Raw genomic sequence first — 13,164 nt, 5'->3', positions numbered from 1 at the left:
ATCAAACAGAACTCTAAAGGATATGCTAAATAAACAGAAATGGGTAACAAAAACCCCCAGAAATAGACTGCATAATGCTCTTCTAACTTTGAATTTTCTGAATGCCAATGAGAAAGGAACAACAGCTGCAGAGAGACATTGGATAATAGAAAAAACTACAGAATTAAATCAGCCTATATACTTTAAGGATGTGCTGACCTCAGAATGGAAACCAGGGTATGTATTACATTGGGGACGAGGTTTTGCTTTTGTTTCTACAGGAGAAGATAAGCTGTGGGTACCATCAAAATTGATAAAGGTTCGATTTGAACAAGAGAGACCTCTTAATTAGAGGAGGTGATAGTTCATCAACCAGCATGAACATCCAATTTAAACTAACTTGTATCAACAACACATGCCTTTTCATTTAATCAGATAATAACTTGTCAAAAGGAAACATCCCCAAAATTAGTCTTGGGGAAAGGTTTTTGTTTTTGTCTTTTAGGAGAATGAAGGTTAAGGAATCTGAAGAACACTGGACAAATGAGACAACTGAAGAAAAGGGACAAATCATCTATCCCAAGAAACAGAGTGAAACGGTGTATGGGTATATATTATCTAAAAAAATTTTATGTCTTCCTAAATGTTTGTTTCTGCTTTTCTCTAAAGATTTAACACTATTGGTCTTCTAACAGTCCCAGTTCAATTAAAATTTAAAGCTGACTTTGGAGTTGGAGAATGGCTCTCTCCTTCTTTAAAATCAAGCATGTTGTTAAAAGGAAAATGCAAACTCCCTGTATCATGCCAGAATAAGAGCCATCTTCTGCTATGGTACAGGACAAAAGCAAAATTAATTAAGGGACTATTCTATTACTAATCTCAACTCTTTGATTCTATTCTGATTCTTTAAACTGTTCTCAAAGTATAAATTTTATATCAAAATTTACAAGATTAATATATATATATACATTTTAAACTTTGTTAAGATATGAATGGTCACATAGAGTACTAACTAATTCTAGAAAAAAGGCTAGCTGCATATATATGTTTTTGTGTTCGAGTCTCTTATCAGTTTTCTGCAGGAAATCACGGCCTGGCCTAACATCAACTGAAGTCTCCAGAAAGAAGATGGGGCCCCACAACAACAACAATTCCACGTGGACAATAATAATATCATTAAGCTGACAAACATCATCCACAGATCAGCTTTGAACTACAAGGTGCTCAGAGCAATTTTGAGATGACTAGCTGAGATGATCCAGTCTCAAAGACTACTTGAATAAGGACTTGAGATAAACCCTGAACTTTGGCATTATACACAGACTGGATAGTGAAGGATATAGTTACCTCTCTTAGAATTTGACAATTAACCTAAAATTTTTCTTTCAGGATAAAGAAAACTTCGCCCATACCCAGCAGGAAGCAATTTTAAGAATACGACGCCCACATTCCCAAAGAGGTGGTGTGGGGCAGGTGGTTTTTTGGTCTTTTTAATGGGTTCTGGGTCTGGGATAATTTTCAGTATTTAGGGGGGTTGGTTACAAGTTATTGTCAAGGGTTAGGAAAAAGGCTAAGCAAAGGAGATTAGATTTAAGGTTCTTGTTTAAAAAAAAAAAAAGAAAGAAAGAAAGAAAGAAAGAAAGAAAGAAAGAAAGAAAGAAAGAAAGAAAGAAAGAAGGAAGGAAGGAAGGAAGGAAGGAAAGAAAGAAAGAAAGAAAGAAAAAAAGAAAAAAAGAAAGAAAAGAGAAAGACAATTACTAGTTTTAAATACTTTACATTGGATTGAATTGTTTTATATTGTACACAAATTTGAAACTGATATTGTTAGAAAATGCTATATGTATATTTCTAATTGTATTTATTCCATCTATTTAACAATGTAATGCAAATTTCTGATCCTTGAATGTTATTATTATCAACTATTAGGATATAAAGAAATGAAAGCTAGTAGTTAGACATTATCATAGAACTTGTAGTCATATTGGATATGTTTTAAAAATTGAGCAGAGATGTTTTAGACAGGTCATCTTCAAACCCTTCAGAGATCTACAGAATATGGCATTTAAAATGTTTTAATAACTTAGAAAATTTTTCTTTTTTGAGACATGTCGGCTCCTGGCAGTACCAATCTACTTTAGAGAAAATATGGGCATTGAAGAAACTGCATATGGAGTCAACTTTCATTCTGGCAAAAGTTAGCCACTGGACAACAAAGTATCCTCGAATCAACAGGACAAAATGAACAGACAGATCACGAAACAAGGGACTACTGATTCTTGCCAAAACAAGTGTAGTTATGGCTTTATCAAAAGGCATCTTCTGAGGCCAGGACAATATGGCCCCATCCCTGAAGTGGCCTTCGCATTCGGAAAAGGTACGGTGCCCTTTTCTTCGAAGGCAGCTTAACAGGCAGAGGGCCGATGGATTCTGTTGTACAATGGAACAGCAGCTGAAAGCTCATGCCTCTCAAAAGTAGACTGGCATTTAATAGAGGGATGTGGAGAAGAAGGGGATGCTGAGATGAAGCCATATATACACAGCCAAGAAGAATGGACAGCTGAATTAAAAAACTGTCAACAATTTCCAGAATTTAAAATCCTGAATCATGACAGGACACTAGTGGAATTCAGGTGTTTCTGGTACGTGGACTGCTCTCACCCAATGTGAGGTTGAACTGTTGACCTTGTGTACATCCTACTTCACAAATGAGTCTGTCAGATACACTAAGCCTATAGGCTGAAGATGATGCCCCAACACTGCGGAGAAACCTCAGGTGACTGCCCAGGCAGCTGGCTGTTTCTGTCAACTCACAAAATTTTTTTGGAAGTTGCTTGCATGCACTTCCTGTTTTTATTTTTGTTAGCTAATATTATTCCCTTCTTGGGTCTCTGAGGGAGTTGAAGATTAGTTAGTTATGGTTGAAGATTAGTTAGTTATAGTTGAAAATTAATTAGGATAGAAAGTACATTAGATACATCTTGGAATTATCAAAATAGGATAGATAATGGAATTATTTTCTCTGATTCGTCAAATACCTGTTTAGGTATTTATTACTTGTATATATTGTATATAGTTATTGTACTTTTGTATATAGTTTTTCTTTTGTTAGTCATAACCTTTTGCTTTTTTTCTTTTTATTAAAATAGAAAAGGGGAAATGTGGTGGTAATCTAATTGTATTGAAATATTATTTTGATTTGTACTGAAATATTAATTTGATTGTATGTTAATAAATAAAGTTGTCTGGGGGTCAGAGCTATTAGAGCCATAGCAAGAGTGTGGCGGTGGTGGCACACGCCTTTAATCCCATAGATATCTGTGTGTTCAGGGTCAGAGCTATTAGAGCCATAGCAAGAGTGTGGCGGTGGTGGCACACGCCTTTAATCCCATAAGATCTCTGTGTGTTCAGGGATACAGCCAGCATTGGAGACATATGCCTTTAAGACCTAGGGGGCTGTACATTCAGACAGTGACGAGGCAGTCATGTGTTTGGGTTTACAACCAATGAGAAGGCAGAACAACATACTTTAAAAATACGAACCGAGAGGAAGTAGGTCTCTTTTCGCGAAGCTGGGACAGCAGGAGGAAGGGTGAGATTTTAGCTCTGAGCTCTGACTTCTTGGCTTTCTCTTTTACATTGTTTCTGTGTTTCTTATTTAATAAGACGTTGGTTACATCTACATGCCAACATGGGCATCAAACTTCTGCCACTTGGGCCTTAGCGGGCAGACAAGATCTGCACCACAGCATACTGCTTGACATGACAGATGATGGGCAGCCTCTTTCTGGACGCGTCAAGCCGTCCTCTAGCTACTAAGGTCTAGCAGGAGCCTCCCGCACCTTCTACCCTTGGGTTTTCATTAGTCACTTTTAGTACCTTTCTGCAGAAAATGTCCCTGAACCAGCCATATCAGAATCACCTGGGAGCTTGTTAAAAATGCAGAGTGTGTGACTGTGGAGGTGGCTCGGGCAGGCAAAGTGCTTGCCATGCAGATCTGGGGACCTGAGTTTGATCCTGAACACCAGGTAAGAGACATATGATGCTCCCTGTTGGACAAGGACCGTTATGGTCCATTTTCAGGATGAGGGGCGTTTCGAACTCACTAAAGAATCACAGGTAAGCAGTAGGTTCTAGGCCTGTCTTCCCTAGCTGGCAGCTGCTTCTCTAGGTGTTCTCCGTTCATCCCAGGGTTGAAAAGTTGCAGGCTGTCTGCTGTGATTGAGCCTGTTTCAGAGAAGGCAGACATCTTGAGCCCAGAATATACATTAGATAAGGCTTTATGTCCTGAACCAGTAGCTATGATGGAGAATCTGAGGAGGAGGGCAGTACTAGAAACCTCCAGGAAGAACTCAGACCAGTGAGGAATTCAGGGATCAGGAAAATAAGACTAGGAATATAAAAACCACTCTTTTGTCCCAAATCAGCATATCAGTCAATTATATCTTTTCTCTAAGCTGATGCTGGACTTTGCAAGGTCAAAAAACTAACTGCTTTGCTTTTGATACTCCGAGTCTCCATGACGCTTGTTATAAAGGGAGCATCATTGTTTCTCACACCTGTAACTCTAGCACTGTTGAGGCAGAAACTGGTGGGTCCTGGAGCACTTGCTGGCCAACCAGTTAAGCCAAAAGGGTGGGCCCCGAGCTTGTGAAAGTCCCAGCCTCAACACTGAAGGGAAGAGTTGAGCCCGCAAGATGTCTCAGTGGATTTAAGTGCTTGCCACTCAAGACTGAAGAACGGAGTTTGATCCCAGGAACCCACGTAAAAAGCCAATGCAATGACATGTGAGTGTAACCTCAGTACACTTATGTTGAGACAGGAAGCGGGTACCAGAGAACAGCCCGGAAGCTTGAGGGTCAGCTAGCCTGGGGTACAAAGCACAAGAAAAACAAAAGAGCCCCTGCCGCGATAAGGGAGAGGGAGAGAACCAACTCCTAAGAATTGTCCTCTGATCTAAACAAGTGCTCTTGGTGCCATAGCGCATGCGCACACACAGATTGATTGATAATTAATTAAAAACTACAGTGGAGAGCAATAGAGGAAGAGACTTGAAATCAACCTCGTGTCCACATGCACACATGCAGGTAAACACACACATACACTTGCCCCGCCCCCCCCCATACAAGCACTAATGCACATCCACCACACAAACACATGTGAACACAAGGACACAAAAGAAAAATCAAATGTAGACTGCTGCCTCTCTGCTCCCACACCGCTGTCTGAGAATCTGTGTTCTAAGAAGACATTAGAAGTAGCATTTGAGGGGTTTTGTCTCTCCAAGGTTCAACATCAGAAACTGTTTCCAGTGTAGGCTGGTGGTGACGGGGTGGGGCCTCTGGGTGGGATGAATGCAGCTCTCATCCGGCTGGGTTAGTTCCTAAGGGAATGGGTTCCCACACGGGAGAGGCCTTGGATACGGGCCACTTTCTCGCTTCCCATCCTCCCTCACTGTCTTTTTGCACGCCGCCCTTCCCACTGCTCTGCCACATTGAAGCCGGACGGCAGCACTGTGCTATGTAGCCTTTCTAGACAATGTTATGGAGTGCTGGTTATTTTGTTATAACATCGCCAGACAGACTAAGAGAACCAGATAGTTTTTTAAGTTAATCAATTTAAAAAGCACAGTTCCTGGGCATGGTGGTGCATGCCTTCAATTCCAGCACTTGGGAGGTAAAGATATGTGAATTGATGAGTTTGAGGTCAGCCTGGTCTGAACAGTGAGTTTCCTGTCTCAAAACATAAAACAAAATAACATAAAGGTGCTGTTTTAAAACATTTGCAAATGGATCTTATAATCTTTGTTTACAATGCCTGAAATTTCTTCACAGATTTCCCACCGTATCAAAGGCAGCCATATCTGAGAACCTGCTTTCCTGTTCTTACCCCTGACCAACGCAGCACCAATTTTCAGCCGTCCATTCCGTTGTCTCAGTGGTTTTCTTTTCCTAACAAGTTAGCCTTCCTGCCTCTAGCAGGCTCTAGCAGACGCACTTGTTTGCGAACCTCCTCATTTATGAAGTGGGTTAAACAAGAGTTATGATGCCTCATTTGCATATTTACACACCATGCGACTTTAATGTATAATTATCTTCATTCCAGTAGGACCAGTTTTCAATGGCAGCTTTGTGAAAAATTGTGAAGGATGTTGCAAGTAACCTATTATTAATTACGAAGTGCTATAATTTGCGGACAATTTATGTTTTTTTAAAGAAATTAGAAGGGATTAAAGATTATTTCTAGAATGACTCTGGTGTACCTGTGTTCTAATATGCTGGTATGAGGGGTAGGGAACGTGGAGGCTTCATGCTTAGTGGGCTAGGAATTGAAGTAGGGTGTTATACACAGCAATGCCATCGTTAGGACCAGATACTACTTAAGACCTGTGGGCCATCTGGTCCCTTGTCCTAAGTACTTAGCTCTGCAAGTAACGTGAGAAAGCAGATGAAGACAGTTACTTACAGTTCTAACAAGTTTGAGTGTGTACGTTTGTGTGTGTGTGTGTGTGTGTGTGTGTGTGTGTGTGTGTGTGTGTGTGTGTGGTGTATGTGTTGTGTGTGTGCATGTGGAGGTCAGAGGTCTATACTGAGTAGTTTTTTAAATCATACTCTACCCCACCCCCTTTTTTGGAGAGGGGGTCTCTTACTGAACCAGAATCCTGCCAGTTTCAGCTAGACTGACTATTAGTGAGTGCTCAGGGTCCTCCTGTCTCTGCCCCTCAGTGCTGGAGTTCCAGCCACATGCAGCCATCCTCAGCTTCCTTTGTGGGCAATGGAGATTTGAACCCGGGTCTTCATGCTTCCACAGTAAGTCCTCTTACCCACTGAGCATCTCCCCAGCCCCCAAACAGTTGTTTTTGTTTCTTTGTTTGTTTTTTTGTTTTTGTTTGTTTGTTAAAAGAAAAAAAAAAAAGGTGCCGAGGGCTGGACAGACAGCTCGAGGTAAGAGTGCTCACCGTGCTTGCTGAGGACCTGAGTTCAGTTCTCAGCATCCACGTGGGCTCGGCTCACAGCGGCAGGTACTTCCAGCTCTGGGGGATCCGGTGCCTTTTTCTGCCTTCAAAGAGCCTCTGCACTGCATACGTGTGTTGTTCACTAACCCAGATGTATACACATACACATACATAAAAATAAGGAGAGAGAGAGAGGGAGAGGGGGAGGGAGAGAGAGAGGGAGAGAGGGAGAGAGGGAGAGAGAGAAAAAGCCTGCTGAGATGTTTATGGGAATTGCAATCAATCTATAGATCAATCTGGAGAGAACTGATAGATTAACAGCACTGAGTTTTGCTTCTCAAATATGGCAGATCTTCCCATGTTTAGGCTTTCTCTAATTTCCATCATGGCTTCTGTGGTTTTTGGTGAACAAGTCTTGCTTGTTTAAATTTTTTTGAGGGGGTGAAGGGGTTGTTTTGTCTGCATGTATGTGCACTGCATGTGTGCTTGGTGCTCACGGAAGTCTGAAGAGTTACAGGTAGTTATCAGCTACTATGTGGGGGCTGGGAATTGAACCCTGGTCCTCTTGAAGAGCAGCCAGTACTCTCAACTGCTCAGCCATCTCTCCAGACGGCAGTGAACAAGTCTTGTACATGCTCTGCTGAGTCCGTTCCTTGGTACTGCATCTCGTATGTTGTTGCTATTGTAAAAGACATTTCACAGCGTGCTTTCCACTGTTGGCTGCCAGTTCTCAGAATGCCATTGATTTTGTGTATTGATCTTGTTCTCTGTGATCTTACCAAGGCCAGTTATTAATCTCATATCCTTTTTTGGTAAATTGATTAGTATTTAATAGGTACACAATGTTATCCTGTGTGAATAAAAAACAGCTTAACTTCTCTTTGACCAATCTGTGAGCCTTTCTTTTTTCATGTCTTATTTATTTATTTATTTATTTGCTGGCTGAAAGTAGGAATACATGTTAAATGGAAGGGAATCAGTAGACATTCTTATCTTAAAAAACCACTTGATTACATTTTATTTATTTTGTGTGTATGTGTGTGGTGTGCATGTGGGGGTCAGGGGACAACTCATTGGTTCTCTCCTTCCACCTTGTGGGTCCTGGGGATTGAACTCAGGTCATCAAGTGTCCTTACCTCCTGAGCCACCTTGATGAACTAACATTATCTTAATCTCCATATTGGTGGGAAAGGTTTTCTATTAAATATAATTTCCAACTGTACAGATAAAAACATGGATACAATTTAAATTACGGATATTTGCTTTTCTTAAAAGTTTATTTTTACTAAATGGACAAATGTTATTTGTTATCAAATTTTTAAATTTTCTCAGGGCTGGGAGATGCCTCTGTGAATGAGACTCTTACCACGTAAGTGTGGGGACTGGGGTTTGGATCCGCAGAACCCACATAAAAGCTAGGCAGGTGGGCTGTTTGCTATATTAGCTGGAACCAGCAAGCTCAGGGTTCCCAGAGAGACCCTGCCTCAATAAATAAAGTGAAGACGGATTGAGGAAGATGCTTAGCGTCAACTTCAGGCCACCACAGTCCTATACACGTACTTTCACCCACACAGATGAACACACACCACACAAACATATGCATACAAAAATAAGAAGAGAAATAAAGTAAAACAAAAGATTGTTAAAGAAACTCTTTTTATAAAAGTTTCAAAATTCAGGGCCAGCCTAGTTTACAAAGTGAGTTCCAGGGCAGCTGGGCTGTTACACAGAGAAACTCTGTCTTGAAAAAAAAAAAAAAGTTTTAAATTCTCAATTTGGGGCTGAGCATTAGTGACTCTTTCATTAAAAACGTTCTTACATCGTTCTAGTTGCTTCAGTTTTTGTTCTCTTAAAAATCTTATTTATTTATTCATTTATTTATTTATTTATTTATTTATTTTTTGAGACAGGGCTTTCTATGTAGCTCTGTGGTGGTAATCTAATTGTACTGAAATGTGATTTTGATTGTATGTTAATAAATAAAGTTGTCCGGGGGTCAGAGCTATTAGAGCCATAGACAGAGTGTGGCGGTGGTGGCACACGCCTTTAATCCCATAGATCTCTATGTGTTCAGGGATACAGCCAGCATTGGAGACATATGCCTTTAAGACCTAGGGGGCTGTACATTCAGACAGTGACGAGGCAGTCACGTGTTTGGGTTTACAACCAATGAGAAGAACAATAATACTATAAAAAAGACGTACAGACAGGAAGTAGCCCTTTTTCGGGAAGCTGGGACACCACAGGAGGAAGGGTGAGATTTTAGCTCTGAGCTCTGACCTCTCGGCTTTCTCCTTTACATTGTTTCTGTGTTTCTTATTTAATAAGACGGTTAGTTACATCAACATAGCTCTGGCTGTTCTGGAACTCACTCTGTAGACCAGGCTGGCCTTGAACTCACAGAGGTCCTCCTGGTTCTGCCTCCTCCGGGTTAAAGGTGTGCGCCACTACCACCAGGCATGTTTTGTTTGTTTGTTTTTATTTTATGTGTATAGCTGTTATGCCTTCATATATGTCTGTATACTACACACACGCCTTGTGCCCACAGAGCTCAGAAGAGGGCATAGGATCCCATGGAACTTAAGCTACAGACAGTTATGAGGCACTGTATGGATGCTGGAATGACCTGCCATGTGGTGCTGGGAATCGGGCTCAGGTCCTCCAGGAGAGCAGCCAGTGAGTGCTCCTGACCACTGAGCTGTCTCTCCAGCAGCCCCTTAGTAAACTTTTGTGGTCACATTTTGACTGCATGCTCACTGACTTCCACTTGCTATAACAATGACTTTGGAACGTTTTCAATACCAAGGCTGGAAGGAAATTCAGTAGTTTCTCTGGTGTGTTGGACCTGGGATTCGTATTCCGTGATCTTTCATGACAGACACAGCCACTGGTCGCAATGATGCTGGGGATTCTAGTCCTTGAGGGAAGGTGTGATAAGTTCTGTCACATACAATAAATAAAAGGGGAACAGAGAAATTGGGCATCGTGGTCCATACCTCTCATCTCAGCGCTGGAGGCTGAAGCAGAAGGATGACTAGTCCAAAGCTAGCTTGAGACCCTGCCTCAACAAACAGGCAGACAGACACACAGACAAGTTGGGAACTGTTTCCTGTCTATTTCTGAAGGACTAGGGTGAAGGCTGGCATTTGTTTCTTCTTTTTAATTTGCACAGAACTTGTTATTTGAATTCGTAATTCTCAATCGAAGGTTGAGTTTAGCAGAATATTTTAAACAATGATCCTGATTGCTTTGAAAGATGATGTATTTCACCCAGGTCTCTGGATTTATTGGCTGAACAGTTTGTAATTGTCCCTGGTTGTTTTGTTTTGGGTTTGCTTGTTCGTTGTCATTTTGTTTTCTGGGGACAGGGACCTCAACTGAGAAAGTGCTTCCATGAGCTTGCCCGTGGGCCACTCTGTAGGGCACTTTCTTGATTAATGATTGATGTGGGTGAGAACAGGCCTCTGTGGGCAATGCCAGCCCTGGGCTGGTGGTCATGGGTTGTATAAGCAAGAGGCTGAGCAAGCCAGTAAGCAGCACTCCTCCACAGCCTCTGCTTCAGCTCCTGCCTCCCGGTTCCTGCCTCCACTTCCCTCAGTGGACTAGACCTGGGATATGGAAGCCAAAGGAACCCTTTCCTCCGGAGTTGCCTTTTGGTCATTGTCTTTATCCCAGCCATAGGAGCCTAACTAGGAAAAGAATGTTCCTTTATTATTTTCACAGTGGCTGTAAGGTCTGTAGTTCTACCCTCTGGTTTATTATTGACGTGTGTGTGTGTGTGTGTGTGTGTGTGTGTGTGTGTGTGTGTGTGTGTGTTTACTTTTCTACTTTCATCCATCTTGCTAGCTTATTACATTGATTTTTTTCAAACAATGGCCTTTTAGATTCATCAGCTTTGCTTACTATTTTCTATTGTATAAGATTTCCTTTCTTACCTTGTTTTCTTTCTTCTATTTACTTGAAGTTTAGCTTGCTTATTTCTTGCCTTGTTTTTTGTTTGTTAGTTTTGTTAATCCTAAATTATTGATTTTAATTTTAATTTATTATTATTATTATTTTTTTTTTGGTAAGATCTCAGTGTGAGACCTTGCAGGTCTAGAACTAGCTCTTAGACCAAGCTGGACTCTAATTCACAGAGATCTGCCTACCTCTGCCTCCGGAGTTCTGGGATTAAAGAGTGTGCTAAAACACCAGACAGATCATAAATTTAAATGATTCTTCATTTTCTAATGTTGGCATTAAAGTTACAGATTTCTCATTAGGCATGAGTTTAGTATCTGTCTATCTATCTATCTATCTATCTATCTATCTATCTATCTATCTATCTATCTATCTCCATCCATCTTTACCTATCTGTAACTTTGTTCAACATACTTTCTTTGAAAAAATTTTGCATTTTTTTATTTATTGTGTGTGTGTGTGTCTTACACACACACACACACACACACACACACACACACACACACACACACGGACGGACAAACAGACAGAAGGGAGCTGTGGGAGCTGTTTTCCTCCTTCCACTGTGTGAGTCATAAGGATTGCACTCAGGTCATCAGGCTGAGCAAGCACCCTTACCTGATGAGCCATCTCACAAGCCTTTCAATTTTTTTTTTTTAAGGATTTATTATTATGTATACACTATTCTGTCTGCGTGTATGCCTGCATACCAGAAGAGGGCACCAGTTCTCATTATAGATGGTTGTGAGCCACCATGGGGTTGCTGGGAATTGAACTCAGAACCTTTGGAAGAGAAGTCAGTGCTCTTAACCTCTGAGCCATCTCTCCAGCCCTCAACTTATTTTTAACTTCCCAAAAGATTATCTAAATTGACTTGTAGGCTATTTAGAAGTCTTTTGTTTTGTTTCCAAATATTTGTGGAGTTTGTAGATTTTCTTGTAATTGTTTTCCAGCTTAATTCAATTATATTCTGGTCAGAGAACATGCTTTATATGATTTGAATATTTTAAATTTATTGAAAGTTGATTTATGATCCAGTGTGCGTTCCTGTGTCCTCTAAGATAAATATTCCTTGAAGAAAGCATGTATTTTGCAGTGGTTGTGTGGAATGTTCTAGAAATATCAATAGAATTGATTGGTTGAAAGTGTGATTTGAGCCCTCCTTACCCTTAGTGATTTTCTGTCTTTTTAGTTCTTCCAAGTTCTAGGACAGGAATGGTAAAATACACAACTATTCTCTCTCTCTCTCTCTCTCTCTCTCTCTCTCTCTCTCTCTCTCTCTCTCTCTCTCTCTCCCTCCTTCCCTCTCCTTCTGTAGTCTTGTCAGTTTCTTTTCTTTGTATTGTCAAGCTTTGCCACCAGATCTTGCACACTGAACACCGTATGTTTTCCTGATGGCTTGACCCTTTTATCATAACAAAGTACTTCTCTTTATCTCTTGGAATATTTTTTTTTCTGTGAAATGTACTTTGATATCCAACTACTCTCTCTCTCTAACTTTCTTATAATAATGTTTGCTTGAAATATTTTTCTTTTACTTTAAAAATATTTATTTCAAAGGGCTGGAGAGATGGCTCAGCGGTTAAGAACACTGACTGCTCTGCCCGTGGATTCGGGTTCAATTCCCAGCACCCACATGGCAGCTCACAACTGTCTGTGACTCCAGGATCCAACACCCTCACACAGACATACATGCAGGCCAAACACCAATGCACATAAAATAAATAAATTGCTAAAAATATTTATTTCACTTTCAATTGTGTATCTATGTGTTAGTTGCACGTGTGTGTTTGGCTGCTGGCTGAGGCTGGAAGGTGTTAAATCCCCTGGAGTTGGGGTCAATTGGTTATGGGCCACCCAGTCTAGGCCCTGGGAGCTGAACCCTGGTCCTCTGCAAGAGCAGTGTGGTCGCTCAAACCCTGACTCGTCTCTCCAGCCCCTTCTTCTACTGTTTATCACACATATCTGTCTTCGTTAATTTTCAATTGCTGTGACAAAGAATCTGAGAAAAGAGAGGTATTTAGTCTGAGTTCCCGGGGTCTATACACCTCCTCCTGCCCCCTGCTAGGCACCCAGTGAGGACTTTGTAGAGGACTTTCACATGCTTGCAGGAGAGTGAAAGACCGTGAGACTAGAGTGGGATGGAGAGTGAGCGAAGGAAACTGCACTCTGTTGAAACCATCCTCACAATAACCAACCCACCCACAGGGACAACCAGCCCACTCTCAGAATAGCTAACCCATCCTCACAGGGACAACCAACCCACTTTCAGA

Source organism: Peromyscus maniculatus, chromosome 6 (genome assembly GCF_049852395.1).
Source record: "Peromyscus maniculatus bairdii isolate BWxNUB_F1_BW_parent chromosome 6, HU_Pman_BW_mat_3.1, whole genome shotgun sequence".
NCBI lineage: Eukaryota > Metazoa > Chordata > Mammalia > Rodentia > Cricetidae > Peromyscus > Peromyscus maniculatus.
This window is presented reverse-complemented; position numbering follows the sequence as displayed.